The 17,062-nt window shown below is 42.3% G+C and overlaps 2 non-coding genes across 2 annotated transcripts; both read right to left on the bottom strand.

Moving 5' to 3' along the window:
* Nucleotides 1-127: 127 nt before the first annotated feature.
* LOC149072071 (5.8S ribosomal RNA) lies at nt 128-282 on the bottom strand. The gene has a single exon (XR_016194658.1). It is a non-coding gene; the product is annotated as a 5.8S ribosomal RNA (ribosomal RNA).
* Nucleotides 283-758: 476 nt separating this feature from the next.
* Nucleotides 759-2,588, bottom strand: LOC149072070 (small subunit ribosomal RNA). The gene has a single exon (XR_016194633.1). It is a non-coding gene; the product is annotated as a small subunit ribosomal RNA (ribosomal RNA).
* Nucleotides 2,589-17,062: the final 14,474 nt, after the last annotated feature.

Below are 17,062 nucleotides of genomic sequence, written 5' to 3'. Positions count from 1 at the left end.
GTTCGGCGGTGTCTCTGCGACGGTCCATCTGCGCCCGCCCGCTCTTAGCGGCCAGCGGCGGCCCCGCATCACGAACTCTCTCTTTCGCGTAGGTTCGGGGACTCGGTCACCGTGTGCAAGCTTCATCCGACCCTCAGACAGGCGAGGCCCCGGGCAGCAACCCGAGGCCGCTATGCGCGTTCGAAAAGTCAATGCTCAATGTGTCCTGCAATTCACACCAAGTCTCGCAAATGGCTGCGTTCTTCATCGATCCGCGAGCCGAGTGATCCACTGCTCAGAGTCGTTACGCACTTTCCTTGTGCCGTCCCCGCGAACAGCCGCCGGAGCGGCGTTCTGCCTGGGACTTTAGCCTCACGACTTGGAAGTTTGACGCTGCCTTACTCGTTTCTCCTCCCGCAGGACACCCGGTCCGACGCGCTTCCGGCGCGTCGGGAGCGACAGCGTCTGGCTCCGTAACCGGGGCGAGAACGGGAGTCTTCTTGTCTTTCTGCTATTTGGGAACTTTCGTTCTCGTTCGAATTTTGGGAACTTTCGTTCTCGTTCGATTTTGGGAACTTTCGTTCTCGTTCGATTTTGCGTACTTTCGTTCTCGTTATCCGTGTTTCATTTTCTTTGCCTTCTCCTCCTCTCGGGCTCTCAGGCCGCTTCATAGATAAGTCTATCCGTGTTTCATTTTTCTTTTCCTTCTCCGGCCGTCTTGGCTCGGCGCGGAGTCATTCGATCACGAGGCGACTTGCGAAGAACTCGACAAATCTCTCTAATGATCCTACCACAGGTTCACCTACGGTAACCTTGTTACGACTTTTACTTCCTCTAAACGAACAAGTTCGGTCATCTTTCCGGCAGGTCCCCCCGGACGGATGCCCAGAGAGAACGCCAGTCCGAAGACCTCACTAATTCGTTCAATCGGTAGTAGCGACGGGCGGTGTGTACAAAGGGCAGGGACCTAGTCGCCGCGGACTGATGATCCGCGACTACTAGGAATTCCTCGTTCGAGGGGAACAGTTACAATCCCCTATCCCTATCACGAAGGAGGTTCAGCGGGTTACCCGGTCCCGCCGGACCGGGAGAACACACGCTGTTTCCTTCAGTGTAGCGCGCGTGCGGCCCCGGACATCTAAGGGCATCACAGACCTGTTATTGCTCCGTCTCGTGCGGCTGGACGCCGCCCGTCCCCCTAAGAAGACGGGCCCTCGGACTCGCAAGAGCCCTCTATTTAGTAGGCTAGAATCTCGATCGTTAACGGAATTAACCAGACAAATCGCTCCACCAACTAAGAACGGCCATGCACCACCACCCACCGAATCAAGAAAGAGCTCTCAATCTGTCAATCCTTCCGGTGTCCGGGCCGGGTGAGTTTCCCCGTGTTGAGTCAAATTAAGCCGCAGGCTCCACTCCTGGTGGTGCCCTTCCGTCAATTCCTTTAAGTTTCAGCTTTGCAACCATACTTCCCCCGGAACCAAAAAACTCTGGTTTCCCGGAAGCTGCCCGCCGAGTCATTTGAGGAACTCGGGCGGATCGCCGGTCGGCATCGTTTATGGTCAGAACTAGGGCGGTATCTGATCGCCTTCGAACCTCTGACTTTCGTTCTTGATTAATGAAAACATTCTTGGCAAATGCTTTCGCAGTAGTTCGTCTCGCGGCGGTCCAAGAATTTCACCTCTAGCGCCGCGATACGAATGCCCCCGTCCGTCCCTCTTAATCATTACCGTCAGTTCCGGAGACCAACAGAATAGAACCGAGGTCCTGTTCCATTATTCCATGCACCATTATCCGGGCAATTCTTCGCCTGCCCTGAGCACTCTAATTTTTTCAAAGTAAACTCGCCGGCCCCCCGCGACAGCCGGCGAAGGCCATCGCGGGGACCCGGCCTGTGACGTCCGGTCGGCCGCGGTTGACCGCCGTCTGGCGGACCGCGACCCCGGGACCGAGATCCAACTACGAGCTTTTTAACCGCAACAACTTTAATATACGCTACTGGAGCTGGAATTGCCGCGGCTGCTGGCACCAGACTTGCCCTCCAATAGATCCTCGCCGGAGGATTTAAGAACCTCTCATTCCGATTACGGGGTCTCGAGAGAGTCCCGTATCGTTATTTTTCGTCACTACCTCCCCGTGCCGGGAGTGGGTAATTTGCGCGCCTGCTGCCTTCCTTGGATGTGGTAGCCGTTTCTCAGGCTCCCTCTCCGGAATCGAACCCTGATTCCCCGTCACCCGTTACGACCATGGTAGGCGCGTGACCTACCATCGACAGTTGATAAGGCAGACACTTGAAAGATACGTCGCCGGGACGTGCCCGTGCGATCGGCCCTAAGTTATCCAGAGTCGTCACCGAATGCCGTCGCCCCGGGGGACGACGGATTGGTCTTGGTCTAATAAAAGCGCTCGTCCCCCTCGCGGGGTCGGAGCTCTGCTGCATGTATTAGCTCTAGAATTACCACAGTTATCCAAGTAACGTGGTACGATCTAAGGAACCATAACTGATTTAATGAGCCATTCGCGGTTTCACTTTGTTAAAGCCTGTACTTAGACATGCATGGCTTAATCTTTGAGACAAGCATATGACTACTGGCAGGATCAACCAGGTAGCGGCGGCTCGGAAAAATCCGATCCGAGGTCGAGACCTCCCCCGAGCGGCCCGCGCGATGGCGGCCGCGTCGTGTTCGGCACATCTCCCTCATCGTCTTCTCGTTCCGATCACCGAAACCTAAATCGTCCGCCGCAACGGTCCGTGTTTCATTCTCGCCGGGGCTCCTAGGAACCCCGGGCTAGTCCGGTGGGGATCTTAGAATCCCCACCCTGCGGCCACGCAACCCCGTCACTACGGTCCGCGTCCGCCTTCTTCGGCGCCTCGGTTACCCAAGCCGAGCGCCGCGGGACCAGGATGCCTCAGGAGCGGGCGAACCCGAGAATCGACCCCGCTACTAGAGGGGAGCCGTAGGCAGTCCTGAGTCCCAAGCGATTGCCGGGGAACTACCCGATCTTAGCCGAACAACGAGCCTTCGCAAATGTAACCACAGCTACAAGCTCCAATTGATCAGCGCCAACCGTGTCCCCACATATATAGTTTCGAAGTTTCGCACGGCTTCCACTACACGTTTTCCCTCTTCCCCACGCTCTCCCCTGCCCGGCGACGAAGAAAATTTCGTCTTTTCTACCGAGCCGCGATCCCTCCGAAAATCCATCCACCTCCCCAAACGAGGTGTCTAATCGCATCTCCGGAATCTCCCCTCTACGAATCCGTAATTATTTTTACGATTGCTTCACGGGAAGGGGTCGAAATTTGCGATCTCGCGGGGGTCACTCCGCCCGTAGACTTAACATGGGGCTCCGTAGACTTAACACGGGCCGCGCTTTCCGCACCGAAACGACGAAATCCGCCGATCCATTCCCGAAACTAATTACGTAAACAGAAAGATCCATCCATTCCACGCAAAAAAACATTCGAACCGTTAAAATCCGATCGGAGGAAGTGCTTTTAAAATATCATTTGAAATACCATGTTTACACCATTCACTTAGCATTAGCCAGGTTTTCGAACACGCTACGAATCGAAAATAAACTACCTAAAACCACATTAACAGCTTGCCTTGGATTAATTTAAGCTCATTCGATGTGAAAAGCCTCAAAATAATGCAGTCCCAGCACTCTGAATCCAGTAAGAAGCAATTACAGTGCACTCGCATGGGTTTCCTCGTTAAAACGCCACGACACCACTAAAAACATTCACAACAGCTTATTCCCTGCAAAAAAATGCAGCAATCAGTCACAACAGCCCACGACGACCATAAACACGACACGATCCAACAGCTGCAGTGTGAAATTTGGCTGGAAACTGCTTTTCTACCCATCAAGAGACCGCCTCGTTCAAATACATTCCAACGACCCTTCGCCACTACAGTAAAAACCTCCCCATGCCCCAATAAAACTTTTAAACCCTCAAAATCGTTATGATTCATCGACACCAGCACAACACCCGTCACGTGCACCGATTACACAATCCACTTGGCCAATTAATTCACTGCAAACTTCATTTACAGACGCCCTCGTTAAAGATTTTAACGAGTTTAACATTGCTGCACTTTCTGAAAGCACCACAGCATTTCCTAAAACTGCCACCACACAGAAAGTAGAGCTCATTCCTTCATCACAACACTCTAAAGAATCACACAATACCGATTGGCACACACATCACTGGTGGCGAAGCTTTTTCATATCCAAAACAAACCTATACTGCACACCTTCGCTCGTTAAACGTTACATTCACACTTACAACCAGTGAGCAGGCTGCACATCAATCAGACAGACACAAACAAAGCTTGAAACACATTAAACAATGCACGTGCACCTCACATTTCACCAACAGAGCAGTTGGGGATCAACAGTCATCCCGAACAACGGTTACCCAGTTCTCGTTAAAGTTACAATTCCACCGTTACCCTTAATTAAAATAATGTGTTGAGCTAATTCTCACCTTCACAACGTTTAACACACCACCCATTAGCAGAAGGTAAATTTAGTAATTAAATAACCGAAAATCAATAACTGTAATCACAATCAATGGCAAATTGGCAACATTACGCCGCCGAAACTTTTCTCGACACAACACTTCCCAGGTCCTCTGCTGCCACTTTAATCGCTACCACAACTTTAATTAATTAATGATACCCTCACATGCATCCTAGCCCATCATAAAAGCCCAGCCTATTAATTTGTGACACAAATCTATTCCACACAGGTAACGGTACAAGTAATAACATCAACTCCTTTTCCAACGTTTCATCATTCGTGCAAGAAAAAGCTCAAATGCTGTTGCTTGGAGTTTAATAAAGTACTAATTTCAATCATTTCATCAAATATACAATAAAAATCTCCCCACAAGTAATATTCTCTCACTACAATAAGCAAACTCAGAATATGCACGCGTGTGCATAGATACCATACGTTACAAGCAATCAACTTGTCTGAACTTGACCATTTCTCTTTAGGTTACATGATAGTGTTTTACATGGGTATTCTTTTGTACTGCATTCCTTCCATTAATGTTTTTCCCATTGTAGATCATTACACAACAAAAAAGTTACATGCAATGTAACACACGAACAATATACTACTACCCGAGCAGGGCGAGGTGGAATTTCAATGTGTGACGTTAACACTGGATCTTGTGTTTGTAATTATGATATTCATATTGCATCTTGTTTTTCATAATGTAACTATTACGTAATGCATTAAACATCTCGTTGTGAAAATTCATATGCGAATGAATGAACATAAGAGATTTCAGATTTCAGATCTTTCACAAATTTCTGGTTGCCATTTCACTACACAGACAGTACTTTATTTTTTAAATTAAGTGTGATTTCCACAAAACCAGTGGGGTTTGAAGTATAAATTTTGTCCAGAGTAATTTCTTTTTGTAAATATTTTTGAATAATAAATTTTGAATAATAAGTAATGTTTTTTGAGATATTACACGTTATGTCCTCAGAATTTGCTCGTTTTCAGTACTTATGCCAGACATTGTACACTGAAAACCACACCATTTATTTGAGTACTTTTAATGCTGTACAACCATCACTGTTATGTGTGTGCAATGAACTACATACAAAATATTCTCACAGTTATGACAGTTTCTCGTGTAACCGTACATGAATTTTAACAAAAACATTCCATTTCCTTTTCATTCTCAAAGTATTTACTTAATTATTATGATTGGACAAGATCCTAGTTCATTGCACGGCTTACGTTATGTTACAAATTTTCATAGCAAATTATCAGCGTGCATATTTTTATTTTTGAGAAAAATTTTTCGTGTGCAGTAAAGGTAAATAGAGTTACGTAATCTTCGAAAACAATTAAGTGTCAAAACCATTGCTGCAGATGATTTAAATTGGCCATTTCGATTGTGACTGTGTGCATTTTGTTAAGTTTCATTTCCTCATGTATTTCTGTTTCCATTCTTTTGTGCAAGTTCGTATCAAATTTGCTGTTGCTGTATATTAACAAATAATCAAAGCGATTACGTTAGGAGAGAATTGATAATAAACAAATCCTTCATGAAATGGCTACCTAATCCCTGACATAAATTATTCATTTCATAATGTTGAAACATGGAAATGGTTGAAACTCACCTGCACCGTGCACCACCCGCAGAGAAGTGTCAACAACTCACAATGATGACACTTTAAAATCACAATAAAATTCTCACTAGCACAAAACAGTTCAAACACTACACACTACTGCTTCACAGCCATGTAAACTGAGATCAACAGATGCTTTCCTTGTGATATCGGATTTTCACTTTGAAGTGTTATTAATTACCATCATCAATTGCGTAACACAGATATCAATGCCTTTTTATTCTTCCTTCTCGAACCAACTGCAATTCACACACACACCAACAAACACAACCGGACAACTTTTCACTCGTCACAGAAGACTTAACTGCGAATTAGATGAACTGCATCTGTCAGGTATCTTCTTCTGAGGTATTGTACTGGTGACACACCAGCGTCTAACATTTCTCACTTCCACACTACTAGAGCAATGGCACGCATACATCACTGTGCCCATCAAATTCATAGACGCCTGTCTATCATCTGTCTTCCTTGCAAAGAGAAAATGAAAAATTGTAATATATATATATATATATCACTAACTAATCAGATGTATTTAGTTATTAGTTAATATCTTTTGATTCGATGGAACATAGATTTATTTATAAGCCATTGAATAATATTAAACTCAAGCAATGTGACACCCCCCCCCCACCCCCATTACTTGTGTGTTTGTTCTATTTCTTCTTATCCCCCACAGAAGATTATCCTCAGATCTCGTAGTCGGTCGAACGGAACGAATGCTAGAGAGCAAGCCCACAAAGACCGGTATTGCTACCGCTTCTCTCTGAATGTACTTTCGGGTTCGCGCTGCACGGAGGGGCAATTTTTTTTTCGAATCCCTCCGCGAGCAACGTCCTGAAAGTGGCGGAGAGCAGTGTCGTTGGCATCCCTTTCTATCTCTGCGTTGGTCGGCGGCAGCTGCACGTAGGGACATAGAAATTTCGCTCTCTCTCGAAGAGCTGAAAGGGGACGGTACTTGATATCGGGGAACGCCGATGAGAATCGAGGTTGTCATCCGTCTCTCCGTCGCACCTTGCCGTCGGCAGATGCGCGTAGGGACATTGAATTTTTTTCGGACATAGAATTTTTTTCGGACATAGAATTTTTTTCGGACATAGAAATTTTTTCGCTCTTTCTCGAAGAGCTGACGGTGCTTGATATCGGGGAACGCCGATGAGAATCGAGGTTGTCATCCGTCTCTCCGTCGCACCTTGCCGTCGGCAGATGCGCGTAGGGACATTGAATTTTTTTCGGACATAGAAATTTTTTCGCTCTCTCTCTCGAAGAGCTGAAAGGGGACGGTACTTGATATCGCGGAACGCCGATGAAAAGCGTGGTTGTCACCCGTCTCTCCGATGCACCTTGCCGTCGGCAGATGCGCGTAGGGACATTGAATTTTTTTCGGACATAGAAATTTTTTCGCTCTCTCTCGAAGAGCTGAAAGGGGACGGTGCTTGATATCGCGGAACGCCGATGAAAAGCGTGGTTGTCACCCGTCTCTCCGATGCACCTTGCCGTCGGCAGATGCGCGTAGGGACATAGAATTTTTTTCGGACATAGAAATTTTTTCGCTCTCTCTCTCGAAGAGCTGAAAGGGGACGGTACTTGATATCGCGGAACGCCGATGAAAAGCGTGGTTGTCACCCGTCTCTCCGATGCACCTTGCCGTCGGCAGATGCGCGTAGGGACATTGAATTTTTTTCGGACATAGAAATTTTTTTCGCTCTCTCTCTCGAAGAGCTGAAAGGGGACGGTACTTGATATCGCGGAACGCCGATGAAAAGCGTGGTTGTCACCCGTCTCTCCGATGCACCTTGCCGTCGGCAGATGCGCGTAGGGACATTGAATTTTTTTCGGACATAGAAATTTTTTCGCTCTCTCTCGAAGAGCTGAAAGGGGACGGTGCTTGATATCGCGGAACGCCGATGAAAAGCGTGGTTGTCACCCGTCTCTCCGATGCACCTTGCCGTCGGCAGATGCGCGTAGGGACATAGAATTTTTTTCGGACATAGAAATTTTTTCGCTCTCTCTCTCGAAGAGCTGAAAGGGGACGGTACTTGATATCGCGGAACGCCGATGAAAAGCGTGGTTGTCACCCGTCTCTCCGATGCACCTTGCCGTCGGCAGATGCGCGTAGGGACATAGAATTTTTTTCGGACATAGAAATTTTTTCGCTCTCTCTCTCGAAGAGCTGAAAGGGGACGGTACTTGATATCGCGGAACGCCGATGAAAAGCGTGGTTGTCACCCGTCTCTCCGATGCACCTTGCCGTCGGCAGATGCGCGTAGGGACATTGAATTTTTTTCGGACATAGAAATTTTTTTCGCTCTCTCTCTCGAAGAGCTGAAAGGGGACGGTACTTGATATCGCGGAACGCCGATGAAAAGCGTGGTTGTCACCCGTCTCTCCGATGCACCTTGCCGTCGGCAGATGCGCGTAGGGACATTGAATTTTTTTCGGACATTGAAATTTTTTCGCTCTCTCTCGAAGAGCTGAAAGGGGACGGCGCTTGATTGACATCGTGGAAGGCCGATGACAAGGAATTCATCACATTAAGAGTTGACAATTACATCATAGTCGATTGGTGATGGAGAAACAATATGCGATGCGTGACAAAGTGTTAGCTACTACATTGTTTCGTCTGGGAATATACCTGATATCAGCTCCCACTCGTCCTACTTTCCCTACTTTTTGGTAAAATGTCATACTTTCTAGTTTTTTCTTACTTTTCCTACTTTTTTACCAAATTCTATCGACAAAATTTGTGTAATTGGTTTTAATTGAGCAGGCAACTATTTATAAATAGCCAAATATTAGAAATGTTGGAGAATGCAATAAATGATTCGGCCGAAGCAGACATTTTATCATTTTTGAGGTTATTTGGAGGGGGGGGGGGGGGTGTATGTGGACAATTTGGTTGATTAATTTTTCATTTGCTTAGTTTGAGGGTTAAACAAGTATAGTAGTCATTAGATGGGGAAAATAATTTCGTATTTATTACTTCGTAGTCTTGGACAGTAGCTAACATTCATCATTCAATGTAATATAATTTATATGAGGAGAGACAGCAAAGAATTATCTGTGGTTTCTAGTACACTGTTTTGGCCAAAAATTGTTTTTGTAACCATTTTGTAAGTCATTTATCAATTTGCTTTGGCTTGAGTGAATCTTATAGGAAACCGGAATAGTGCTACGAAAGAAAAAGTTAATTGAAAATTAAATTTTTTTTAAAATTTGTTAAATTTTTTTTTCCAAGAAAAAAAAAAAAAAAAAACGTGTTTAGGGATTTTCTTCCATTACGCTATGATTATGTTGTGTAAGGGAGGGGGGGGGGGGTTACCCTCCGCATCTTACTTTTTAGTCGTGCGTTTTCCTACTTTTTCTAATTTTTTGAGTGGGAGCCCTGGAGTAGTAAATTCTGCGATATAATTCAATTGCCATAGTTGTCGAGGCGAAGCTTTGTTTAAACTTTATAACTCCCTTAAAATTTGTTTAATCCTAAAACGCTAAAGCAAAAAAAAAAACCTTTCCATATTAGTTTTTCACAAGGAATAACATTTGTCATTATTGAGTGGTCGATAAATACCACCCTGTATAAAACCGGACCATAACTGATACTTGCAATTGGTGTTTAATGCAACAGTAACAGGGGTGTTTGATTTGATTTTTTTTTTTCTTGACGTGAATACATTTTTTAAATCATCTGACGATATTGAATGCATTCTAAATTTTCGTGAGGAAAATTTAAATGCTGATACCTCAGAAAATATTTAGAATATGTCGAAGATTTTAATGTCTGCGGTTAAATCTTGTTAGAAACAAATCCAATGATAGGCCGTCTCTTCGTCACACGCTGGTGGTCTTGAACTTCACATAGGGACATTGCAAATTTTCGGAGAAAATAATTCTGCCGTGCGTCGAAGCTGCTTATCCTCGGCCTTCCGCGACAGCGTACCGTCTTTCTTTCAGCTCGTCGAGAGAAAAAAATTCCAAAAAAATTCCAAAAGAAATTTCCATGTCCCTACGCGCATCTGCCGACGGCAAGGTGCGACGGAGAGACGGGTGACAACCTTGCTTTTCATCGGCGTTCCCCGATATCAAGCACCGTCAGCTCTTCGAGAGAGAGCGAAAAAATTTCTATGTCCGAGAAAAATTCTATGTCCGAAAAAAATTCAATGTCCCTACGCGCATCTACCGACGGCAAGGTGCGACGGAGAGACGGATGACAACCTCGCTTTTCATCGGCCTCCCGCGATATCAAGCACCGTCCCCTTTCAACTCTTCGAGAAAGAGCGAAAAAATTTCTATGTCCGAAAAAATTTCTATGTCCGAAAAAAATTCAATGTCCCTACGCGCATCTGCCGACGGCAAGGTGCGACGGAGAGACGGATGACAACCTCGATTCTCATCGGCCTCCCGCGATATCAAGCACCGTCCCCTTTCAACTCTTCGAGAAAGAGCGAAAAAATTTCTATGTCCGAAAAAATTTCTATGTCCGAAAAAAATTCAATGTCCCTACGCGCATCTGCCGACGGCAAGGTGCGACGGAGAGACGGGTGACAACCACGCTTTTCATCGGCGTTCCGCGATATCAAGCACCGTCCCCTTTCAGCTCTTCGAGAGAGAGCGAAAAAATTTCTATGTCCGAGAAAAATTCTATGTCCGAAAAAAATTCAATGTCCCTACGCGCGTCTGCCGACGGCAAGGTGCATCGGAGAGACGGGTGACAACCTCGCTTTTCATCGGCGTTCCGCGATATCAAGCACCGTCCCCTTTCAGCTCTTCGAGAAAGAGCGAAAAAATTTCTATGTCCGAAAAAATTTCTATGTCCGAAAAAATTTCTATGTCCGAAAAAAATTCAATGTCCCTACGCGCATCTGCCGACGGCAAGGTGCGACGGAGAGACGGGTGACAACCACGCTTTTCATCGGCGTTCCGCGATATCAAGCACCGTCCCCTTTCAGCTCTTCGAGAGAGAGCGAAAAAATTTCTATGTCCGAGAAAAATTCTATGTCCGAAAAAAATTCAATGTCCCTACGCGCATCTGCCGACGGCAAGGTGCGACGGAGAGACGGGTGACAACCTCGCTTTTCATCGGCGTTCCCCGATATCAAGCACCGTCCCCTTTCAGCTCTTCGAGAGAGAGCGAAAAAATTTCTATGTCCGAGAAAAATTCTATGTCCGAAAAAAATTCAATGTCCCTACGCGCGTCTGCCGACGGCAAGGTGCATCGGAGAGACGGGTGACAACCTCGCTTTTCATCGGCGTTCCGCGATATCAAGCACCGTCCCCTTTCAGCTCTTCGAGAGAGAGCGAAAAAATTTCTATGTCCGAGAAAAATTCTATGTCCGAAAAAAATTCAATGTCCCTACGCGCATCTGCCGACGGCAAGGTGCGACGGAGAGACGGATGACAACCTCGATTCTCATCGGCGTTCCCCGATATCAAGCACCGTCAGCTCTTCGAGAAAGAGCGAAAAAATTTCTATGTCCGAAAAAAATTCAATGTCCCTACGCGCATCTGTCGACGGCTAAGTGCGTGCTATGTAGGTACTGTCAGTTATACAACATGCTATCCCAGTTTGGGGTGGTGACTACGAGACTAATGTTACCATGGTTAGAAGGTCTTAGCAAAAAGTAATCAACAAATGGATCCCAAAAAAAAGTGCACTGTAATATATCATAACTATAGATTCAATACTAAGGAAGTTCAGCTTTATAAAACAATATCATTTATCCACAAAAACCCTGCATAGTTCAAAATGAAACAAACAGTGAGAAAAACAAGAGGGAGGAACATGAAACAAACACGGCAGCGGCAATACCAAATAAAACTATAATATATACTATATATATACCATATACTAGAAACTATTTCGCACCTACAGAATATACTCATCTGAAGCACGATAATGAAAAATGCATTAAAAAATTTCAACGAATTAAAGATATCAGTCAAATTTCTTGATAATAGAATGCAATCTGTCTTTCTTATTTTTTCTGGGTATATTCCTTATAATTGTTTGTGTTTGTTATTTTTTTTTTTTTTAAATCTGATCAATTTTTAAGTTCAATCAGCATCAAAAGTCTATGGTTACAAATTAGTGACATCAATTTCTTCAAACTACAAGCACAGCGATACATAAATACTAATTTCTGCATACTCAAGTCGAGATACGAGTGCTGCTTTTTTTTACCAAGTAGTATGAATTAACCCTGAACAGATCGTATGATCCCTTGGGTTAATATTTTGCAATATGTATTTCTCTCTCTCTGTGTTATTCAAATTTCAAAATTTCTGAAAATTTATCAATTCCAATATGTCATGTTACCTTAATGTACGTATAATAAATCAAATAATAAATTCATGTAGAGTGCTCACATTACAAGAACGAGATTACTCTCAGAATGTGCTGCTCATGGATGTGATATTAATTTTTTTTTCTTCCACGATACAAAATCACTCATTATATACAATTTAAATGATAACAACCGACATAATCACCTCACAATGAATTCAATGGCAACTAATCAATATCCAACATTCTTTCAGCGTCCAGCATAATAGACTCGGAAAAAAAATTGCAATTTTAACAACACCTCACGATCAAACAGTTACTTCAAAATTAGATTTTAATTAGATTTAATTAGACTTTTCACAAATTACTTCGAAGCAGAACCGAACTGGATTGATAAAGGATGATGCTATTCTTATAACTTGTTATTATTCTTTCGTTGCTTTCAATACAACTGTCATTATTATTTATTACTATTGTTCATGTGAATAATTTCCAGTTATTCACAATATTTAATTTATTTATAACAGTAGTCATTAATAAGAGTTACACTCTCGAGGGACCAAAGAATACTCTCCCGAAGAGAAGATTACACATATTACACAATACGTGTGCTTACAAATATCGATTACGAATAACTTGAGAATAATTTTTCATATTAATATCCTCCAGTAATTTACAGTAATTACACTTCTGCCCACATTATTCTCGACATATCTAGTTGAGATAAATCACAAAAAAGGAAGGTGTTAGCTGATCGGAAAATTCCTCATAATCTTTTAGCCATGTACATACATTAATAGTGCCATTTCACCAAAGATTACGTAATGAAATTATTATCATTCAGTTATTATTCGCCAAATACTACTTTATATCATGCTTCATAAAGGCTCTCAACTTACAATGAAATTAAGTAAATCTGTGTGACATTCTACATGAGCACAGCGACAGAAAATATATCACAAATTTCATTTATTACAGTTTATTATTATACCCTACTTGCGAGAAGACTGAAAGAATTCCTACCTTGCTGGGAATCCATCTGTTATTCACTTTTCCTGAAAAAAATGAACTTAAAACACGTTTTGTTACTCACACATCTAAACATACACTATTTGTGATTGCTGGAAATAGAAAATGAGTCTCATCTGGGTAACAACAACATATGTAACTTACATTGCAGAAAATCTGAAATAATAATCATTTACAAAATTAAAAACTTCATAACAACGTATTTGTCACTGGAAATCAAATTCACAATTTAAAAAAACCCATACATCATATAGAATTCAACTGCTTCGCAAAAATGATTATAATGAATGCTTTCTCACATTAATTAAGTAAGAACAGTTTCTCACGAAGTAAAAAAACAGAGAGTAGGAAATTGTGTAAAATGCATTGCGACGAGTAATAAAGTAACTTCATATTATATAACCGCATGATAAACATCATAACAAGCAGTCTAACACTTCGGTATATAACAATTATTATGAACAATATCAATTATTATGGAAGCCGTCGCGTCAGGCACATGCAATTATAACCCTACAGACAAGCTAAGAATATTCCTATCTACGTGTATGTTTGTATTTAGTAGATATATCTATGTGTCTGTGTGTGTGTGTGTACACACGTGCATTTTATAATATTTAAAAAATTAATAAAATATTTTTCATAAATTACACTAGATTACTTACTCCGTCTCTACAGAAAACCAAGGATTAATTAAAATTTAATGAGTAATGTTGAATTTTTCTGAATGTCGCCCACATTCTTTAACTAATTAATTAACTAATTATATAATCAATTAAGTATATAACTAAACCTCGATCCCGGCGTCGTTTGCTTATCCCGTTCATTTCGGCCACATTTTTAGCTAAAAGTTATTCCGCTGCTTAAAAAAAACCAATTAACAATTGATCGATTAATTAATCATTTAATTGTTCATTTGGTAATTAATTAATTCATAATGATACATTGGCCAACAGTTCCGTTTACTCACCACGTATCTCGTCTGCTTCGGTGATATCCAAACACTACTGAAAAAAATTAATTAACAGCTATTATCAGCGAACGATCAATAACTACAGGCAAATTAAAACACGCCACACAATAAGACAATGAAAGAATAAGAAAGAGAAAGAGACGCCCGTTAAGAACTCCAACAACGAATGAAGCATTCCAGCTAATCGCCTGACGTTTCGAAGAAAGATACGTACGCCAGTATTCCCAGGTGTACGCGAGTAATATTAATTAATAACTTTCCATGTAATTACTTATTACAAAGGAGATTGCTTTATTTCAACTGACATTTCCTGTCAATTGGGCGTTGCCAGTCACCTTGTTTTACGCGCCAACCGCGCATTCATTCTGTCGATGGTTAGCGTTTTTAACTTCCCTTTTTTTCTTTTTTGGTTATTGCATTAAATCAAATTAAATTACTCTCATTTCGTAATCATTCGCGATACACTTTAGTACTTCAAATACATCGACCGTTCTCGATTTCAATCACTGCAAAACTTTCACTTGTTTGCCATCACGATCACTCACCCAGAGTGACCAGTTTCATGCGGGTCATTACTGCGTCGTCCCAAGCAGTGCCGCAATTAAATACTTTGTCACCCGGGACAAGCCAGAATTTTGGCGCCCCTTGCTTGCATGTACAGGAAGCAGTCGAAGGGGGAATCGGGCGCCCCTTCTGGTTCAGCGCCCTGCAGGACCGTTTTTAGAGCATTACGGGCCAAGTGATGTTTTTGAGGCCCTACCTGGTAAATTCTCATTTTTGTGAGGCCCCTCTTCTTTCGAAGCCCCGCCCGGGTGGGCCCATGCGTTAAGAGGGCACTGGCGCCCGGGGCACCCGAGTGTTCGTTCGGTCAAATCAAATGAATTCTGAATGCGTCAAAGTTTTAATCGCGTTTTGAAAATTCCAGCAGTTCTGATAATAGCAGTTCTGTGAATATTACTTAATTATTACCTTAACAATTACCTTACTTAATTATAACAAAATTAATCGCGAAAGAGATTTTTCTAAGGTAAGGCATCAGTAAGTGCTGCCATCTATCACTTCCGAGTATAACAACACACGCCGCAGAATATATCATTTACGTAATTTACATTACTACCGAACTATATAACTTTAAGTTCGCAGTTAAATCGCAAATTTCAAATTATTTAGAAAATCAGAGAGAGAGAAAAAAGTACGACATTTGAATGGACACGTAGGAGCAGTCACTCCTATAATGCGAGGAGGGATGGATGGAACTAATAACTGCTTAAATGATAGAGTCCAATCCCGTTATAAATAATTCTTCGAGAGAAATACGGGACATTAGTATTGCGGGAAATGGTGCATTACTGCAAATTGCAGTGGATTAAAATGCATTCCACGAAAAAAAAAAAAACGTTCAATATTCTCATGCATAGTTGTAATTATCATAACATAATTTACGTCAATCTTTGACTTCAATAAAAATGCAAATACGCTTCGTGTACAATACGGGAACGACCGGGACACTTTTGCCAAAAAGTCGGGACGGCCAAAAAAAAAACGAACGTTATAAGACCGGAGAAATACGGACTCTTCGTTACAGATTAGAACGTTTGAACGAAATTCAGTTGTAAGGCATTCTAGATTTATTTTGGATTGTTCATATGTAACGACTTATCTGGGGGGGGATTAGAACAGTTAAAACGAGATTTTCATTCGCTAAAACGGGATTGCAGAACTTTTACAAACGAAAGTTTCAGCAACACGGAAATTATTAAATTATTTATAAATTAATAATATATATCATATCCATTCCGCGTAATAATTCAACTCCTCCTCATTCGCCTCATCTGTATTCAAACGAGATCGGTCTGGGTCCCTCATGTGGTGCCATCTGCATTTCAAAAATATGTAATTGAATACGCAAATTGAATTTCAATAATAAATGTAATTATACCTTTTCCTTCATCTCTGCACTTCTCGTAAATCAATCTTAAGTACTTGATGACATTCAGCAAAAAAAAAATTTCCTTTAACGCAATTAATAAAAAAACCCAAACTGTTGAAATTGAATTTCTTCCGATTACTAATGCGGCAGTTTTTTTTTTTTCCTCTCTCATGAAAATATATTCCTTTCCATTTTCCCATCAGTTGCTGAATCGGACGACGATCATAACGACAATTGCATAAATATCATCACGATCACAGAAATATCAGAATTCAGGGTAATAATTCAAAGGGAAGAGTAGGGGGGGCTTCTTCACTGAAGGTTCCGCCAACACAGTTGATAACGAAGTTGCGGAATTCGTTATATCCGAACGGGCTTGAAAAATTACGCATTTCATTAAAAGGTAGAACAATCTCAACGGTATACATTGTTGAATAATGTGAGTTTCCCTAAATGCATAGACGTTGCACTCAAAGTAGTAATAAAAAATCGAAAGAGGTCAATACTGTAATCAATACGTATATGATCAACGCACTTAGTAATCGTTATTCTTTTCAAATCATTTTTCGCAAAATTCAACGTACAAGCACAAAACCTTTTCAACCAAAAGCCCGGTTGCTCTTTTCCTCCGTCCGTCATTTAGAGGAAAAGAAAAAAAAGAGCTTCCTGGAATCTCTTGCTTGCTCCGATTTTCGGCTTCCACACAGGTG

Source organism: Pholcus phalangioides, unplaced genomic scaffold (assembly GCF_987345545.1).
Source record: "Pholcus phalangioides strain wild (caught in Gottingen) unplaced genomic scaffold, Ppha-v1.0 ptg000018l_1, whole genome shotgun sequence".
NCBI lineage: Eukaryota > Metazoa > Arthropoda > Arachnida > Araneae > Pholcidae > Pholcus > Pholcus phalangioides.
The sequence above is the reverse complement of the archived record's forward strand: the minus strand, read 5'-3'. Positions and strand labels throughout refer to the sequence as shown.